At 38.0% G+C, this 6000-nt stretch overlaps 1 protein-coding gene across 2 annotated transcripts in view; it reads right to left on the reverse strand.

Annotated features, from left to right (window-relative positions):
* Positions 1-1943: 1943 nt before the first annotated feature.
* abl2 (c-abl oncogene 2, non-receptor tyrosine kinase) overlaps positions 1944-6000 on the reverse strand; it is a 66315-nt gene continuing 62258 nt past the window's right edge. For both annotated transcript variants that reach the window (XM_034015804.3, XM_034015813.3), the window contains exon 11: positions 1944-6000. This exon is cut by the window's right edge and continues 1772 nt beyond it. The gene's annotated coding sequence lies outside the window, so the exon portion shown is untranslated.

Here is a 6000-nt window from a genome sequence, read left to right on the forward strand (position 1 = left end):
TCTGCCAGCAAGCTGCAATCTTAACTGGAGGGCAGTCCAAGTCCAAACTGGTACTTTCAACTCTATACAGCTTAATGTACATAAAATGTGTTTTTTTTATGACCTTGACTTACATTAGCCACTGTTTACTGGAAAGTGGGGGAAAGGGCAGCATGTAGACATGGCTGCTGGTTCAAAGGGCTCAGCATAAGATGAGATGTACATCTGTTTCAAGGCACAATAAGTACATGATTGTTAGACAATTTTAGATTTGGATAAAGAAACACATCCGAGGTGCAACGACCTTTCAAATTTGAGCACAAACAAATTTGACTAAAGGGCTCTTAAAGAAATTATTGTATTTCAGTTAGCCACAGCTACATTTTAAACATGTTTTATATACATGGGACAAGCTGCCATGCTGCGCTTGACTAAACAGTAACCACTTTCTTATGTTACACATTGCACCGATCCTTTTTGAAATCTCATCAGTTGCACATTGAGAGAGATGGTAAAATGTGCTTTTGTCTAACACAATGAAACTAGCAGCCTGCTCTTTGACTTTTAGTTGCTGTATTTGATCATTGATCCTAAATTTGCCATTATATATCACATCATCCAACAAGTACTGGGACAGATGAGCAAATGGGGGAGGGGTGGAACTGAACAGCACTAGACCAGTGCAGGTGCATATGTCAGAGTTCATCCACTCACATTGTGCATGCTCGTTTAATAAATATATTTCAAAATACATAAAAAACAAAAAAGGCGCCTCAGAAAACACTTGGGCAACTGGAGGAAAGGTCAAAAAATTCTTGTGCTGGACTGTTTCATGGTTTCAAAGCCTCAGGTGATGTCAAGTACGTTGCTGCTTGTTTAGGAAGGATGCCAGCCTCCTCCCAGTCTAGTCGCATGCCAAACATAGTACTACAGTCCAACAGCATGGCTTTCTGTCACTTGGGGCATGTGTCTGAGCAGATCAAGGACAGTCAGGGGAACAGAGTTCTGCAGGTCAGGGTTTATCTGTAGGCGTCTGCACTGAACACCATAGATGCTTATTTGGATTTTGCAAGAGATCAGGGGACTGGGATTCTATTCCATGGGCACAATACTGGACTTTACACCAAATCTCAACAAAGGGACAGTGACTTTTATTGGGAGATCACTCAAGCATTAAAACTCGTTTTCACCTTAACCTTCGCTACATCATTTATTCTGTTACCACCCAAGTTTATACAATGAGTTAAAAAAAGAGTGAAAATGCAAGGGTGACACTTCAGTTAAATCAGTGGCCACTCATAGGCAGGTACATTGGAATCTCTTTTTAAAGCACTGCACATTTAATTTATTGGACAATCGTTATGGTGTCAGACACTAAATATTAGCATTCTTTATTGTCTAAGTTTGTTGTAAACCCATGTTGTTGTGAAAGAGAAGACAGTCAAGCCTCTTTTTTCTTTTTTAATAGCAGTGCTATTAGTGTGCTACCTCTAATTTCTTTGTAAACCAAACCAATGTTGTCAGTCACCACACACTTGAGGACAGCGTGCCTTTATATACCAAGAAGCACTTGCTGTTAGAATATTCCCAATTATCACACATGCTTCGGTTCAAGCAATCAGCAAGAACATTTCTTCAATCTAGTGTGTGACAGCTAAGCTCTAAGAGCAGCAAACTGATTTCACTTGGGATTGAAACCCAGGCCCTCACAGGGGAACAGCTAAGAGGCTAGTGAATTGGACTGGATAGTGTCAAGGATGTTCTTGGAAGAAAATCAGGATTTTTCATATGCTTGAGTGGGACAAGTTTTGGGTAAAAATCAGCAATAAAAAACAACTTGCTGTACAGATTTGTAAACCTCCATTTTTTTTTAAATTTAAAATTTTTTTTAAAAAAAAGTGTGTGCAAATGTATGTATTTTTACAAATAAAATGAATCATCTCTTTTGTTTTTTTTTATTTAAAAAAAAAAAAAAAAAACAAAGAAAAAAAAAAGAAATTGGCAAATCTGTCCAGAACCAGACAGGACCCTGGTCATTTTCTATTTACATCAAGTTTAACACTGATAGAGAACTTCACAGTCACACTATAGTCAATGTGAGATTTAAATTAGAAACACGAAAAAAATAGATTTACAATACAAAAAAAAAAGAAAATACTGAGTGTTAATAATGGATTTCATTTTGTTAGCATCTGGCATCATTTAAACCCCTGTTAAAATTCACATATTTACAATTAAGAAGTGTTTAGTTTCATTGCACAAGTAGAACTGAAGAAAAAAAAGTGGCCTTTGGTATAAAAATGTTGACTTAGTGTTTCTCCAGTAATGACTAAAAACAACATACAAGAAAACAAATAAAATAAAAACAATGGTCACACATGATAATGTGATTTTCATATTAAAAATAAAAAATAAACATAACATTCCAGAGCTCATGAAATGTGTGCACAATTGATATGAATCTGTAGAACAAAAAGTGCTGCTTTAGTTTTCCGATTCCGAGACAATTCTCCATGATAATGAGTCTAATTCAGGGAGTAGCTCACTGGGTTTGAATCCTGTTGATTGGACTCCTGTGATAGAAGTGCTGGCACTCTGTTCCACTGATCACTCCAATTGTAACATTATTGGTTCAATGTACCTCTAGAACTTTGAAATGATACACAGGTAAGCTTGACCTAGCAAACAGAAATGTGGCCATACTGAACTGTTCTCGATAGATTCAACACAATGTTGTCAATAGATTGAGATGCTGAAGCAGCGGGCTCCAGATAACTAAGAAAAAGCACAAAGAGACTACATTAACTGGCTTCCTGAGTTAAGGAATTCCTTGTTTTAAATGTCAGAGCGGTAGTCCAATTGCGTTTTCACACTGGACTTTGACTGGGTAGTGAGAATGCACTCCAGCTAGACTACTGTTCACCTGTGAGGGGGTTCAAGCTCACCGAACTCCTGAATGTATTAATCCTACAACCAGAGATCATTTTCCTGCCAAACTGGTTGAATTCCAGGAGTGATTGATGATATCCCTGGCTTTTTATATTTAACATCACCAGGTAGCAACCCCAAACTACAGCTTTGACAGATGGCTTTGCGTGCATGCAAGCAGATACTGATTTTTCTAAACGGGGTGGATTACAATCTATAGAAAACATGCTAATTAGTGCAAAGGGTTTCAAAAGTGTGTATCGTGTGCAACAGTAAATATTAAACTAAATATTTTGGCTGGCATTTCAGTCACGTTAAACCAATGATTATAATTATTTGAATAGGTAAGAAGGGTTGGATTATGGTATGTTGTTGATTTTACCCCTGGGGGCATTTTAAAATAAAGTATTTATAGATTCTTAAAATGGTCTCAAACACAGTAGTGCACAATACATTAAAGTAATTCTAGGACTGAAGAAATGTGCCTTGGAGTAGATAGATGGCCTTTATTATTCTGGAAACAAATCAAAAGTATGTGCATCTATGGGGGCATTGCAGATTAAATACCAGGTTGTGATAAAGTCAACTGGTATAGCACTAAAATCTGGTCACACTGTCAGTTTCCACTGTGTCCCTTAGGGGTGCTGTCTCTATGTCCCCAATTTAGTTGCATTAACTAGCACATGTGCTGTAGGTTAGTATCCAACACAGAAAATACTTTGACCTTGGAACAGTGAATAAGCCTCGCACCCTTTATTATACCAACAAGAGCAATGCTGCTGCAGCTTTAAGAGCTTATCAACAGGAATCAAGAATTCCACCAGGCCTTGCAGTGGTGATGCTCCGATCAGCAGCCAAGAATGGATCAAAGCAAATGGAAACATTCCACAGTATAAGATGAAACAGCACCCCCTATGGATCACAGTGGGAGCTGTGACAATGTGGAGCACATCATGGGGCAACTCTAGCTACTAAATTCCAGTGTGGATATAGACTTTGGCTACTCGATAACAACTGATTGGGTATTACTACAAAAAGGAAAAAAACCACACTTACTGATTACCCCTGAGAATGGTACTGATTAGAGCTCAATGACACCTGGATGTCACTGTGCTACAAGTTCATGAGGTCTATGCTAATGATCTCAACACAAACGACTTTAAACTGCTACACTGGGTAAAGAATAATTGCCCATGCACTCCATTATGAAGGGAAGTGTCTAATGGCATGGTTATTCAGGCGTCTTCAAGTACATTATGTGCTTTTATGTCCGATGTGAAGGTAACATTTTTTATTAAATGTTATTAGCTCTAAACAGTGGTGTATTCAAATCCCACTGACTTTAAACCAGCTCCAGTGCCGATATATTGTATTTAGAAATGTAAAGGGGGTCAACAAAGTTTAGTCCATTAAAATAAAAACCAAGGCATCTCAGCGGCATGGCTGGACCTGGACTGGAATATGATAATGGGGAACAGCACTTTAGTCAGAGCTGAAGTAGGTGATACAAATGAGATGCTATTAATAAGAGGTCATGGGGAGCAGGGATGAACAACCATTGGTCTAGTGATAACCACCTTCTCTTTAAAGTTTGATCTTTGCTCCAATAGCACAGAGTAATAAAACAATCTGAACATTTCCACATCACAGAAACTGATCAAATTCCTTTTCAATGAAGGTTCTGGTCACTGTTAGCTTTCGCTTATACAAACATTCATAAGGTGGGGGGACTATCACCATCTGCAAGGTAGAATCATGCCTTCCTTATGCCCACCAAACTCACAGCAGACTTGTGCACCCCTGAGACTGGCTAGTAAGATGATGAGTTTTTATCTTTGAGACTAACATCAGAATACATTCTTAGTGCTCAGACACCAAAGCACAATTACAGCAGCACACACTGGATGGGTGGGATCTCTTTACATTGCAATGTAGCCCCCTTTTTATTTGCATATTTGCGAGCCAGTTAGCTTGTGGTGCATTGTAGCAGCTTGAATGCTTTACAATTCCTTTTAAAAGAGCAAAACCCTGACTTTAAAAACATTTCCTCACCTCCAAGTAAAACTACATTCCCACAAGCGTCTGTTTTGTTTTGTTATTGATCTTTTTGTTTTCCAGACTTCTTCGTACTGAGTTGACCCCATGCACCCTGCCACCACTCTACAGGAAGGAAGGATGCTTCTACAGTGTTGTGGTGGTTTGGGCTGCAGCTGTATACTGCAAGTACGATAGTACAGTGATACAATAATATGAATTGTCCATGGTCAACACTATCAGAATAATGGTCTTTCTGATATATTGTTGCCATGCAGGCTTCCAAGCTAGTTTCACATGGGCCTCTTCTGAAGCTCCTTTTTAAAAAGTTTAAAATGCCAGCGAAACACATTCACTCGTGGTTTCTCTTTAACATTAGTGTTTTACAGCCACGCTAACCGACACGTTTATATAAAGTAGACCACAAATGGTAGTTTTATTTATAACATTGAAAGCAACACTATATATCCAATGTCCTTATTTCCAAAAAATATATGTAGTATCAAAGTCCACTGATGCAAATTCTTTCCAAATTATCGCTATATAAATTTATGTCATGATATTTTGTATCACTGCAACTCTAGTGGTGGTAAGGCATATGGGTAGAACCTTTTGTCAAATTTAAAATAAAACATTGAAAAACAGCAGCAAAGCAACATACTTGGGAGAAAGTGTTCCACTGATGAACCGAGAACATGCTTTCAAAGCCTTAGTTATTGGAATAATTGAACCCGATATGCTAGTTCTGAAGTCTTTCCATATACAAAGACAATGCATCTCATCATGGGACAATAGATCAACCCCGATCACGACTTCAAATATCTGCTCTGTGCTCTTTTCTTTTAAGGAGGAGGTGGGGTAAAGGAATAGGTTGTTCTTATTTAGGGATAGAACGTATGATTCTATGATTTTATGATTGAATGTAGAATAGTGACCATTGACAGTGCTCCAACTGACAAACAATCCTGTAAACATGAGGAAACAAAACAAAACAAAAAAAAAAAAACAAAAAAAAAAAACACAACACGTAGTGATTTCTGAGGTACTTCCAAGAAAACT

Source organism: Acipenser ruthenus, chromosome 10 (genome assembly GCF_902713425.1).
Source record: "Acipenser ruthenus chromosome 10, fAciRut3.2 maternal haplotype, whole genome shotgun sequence".
Lineage (NCBI taxonomy): Eukaryota > Metazoa > Chordata > Actinopteri > Acipenseriformes > Acipenseridae > Acipenser > Acipenser ruthenus.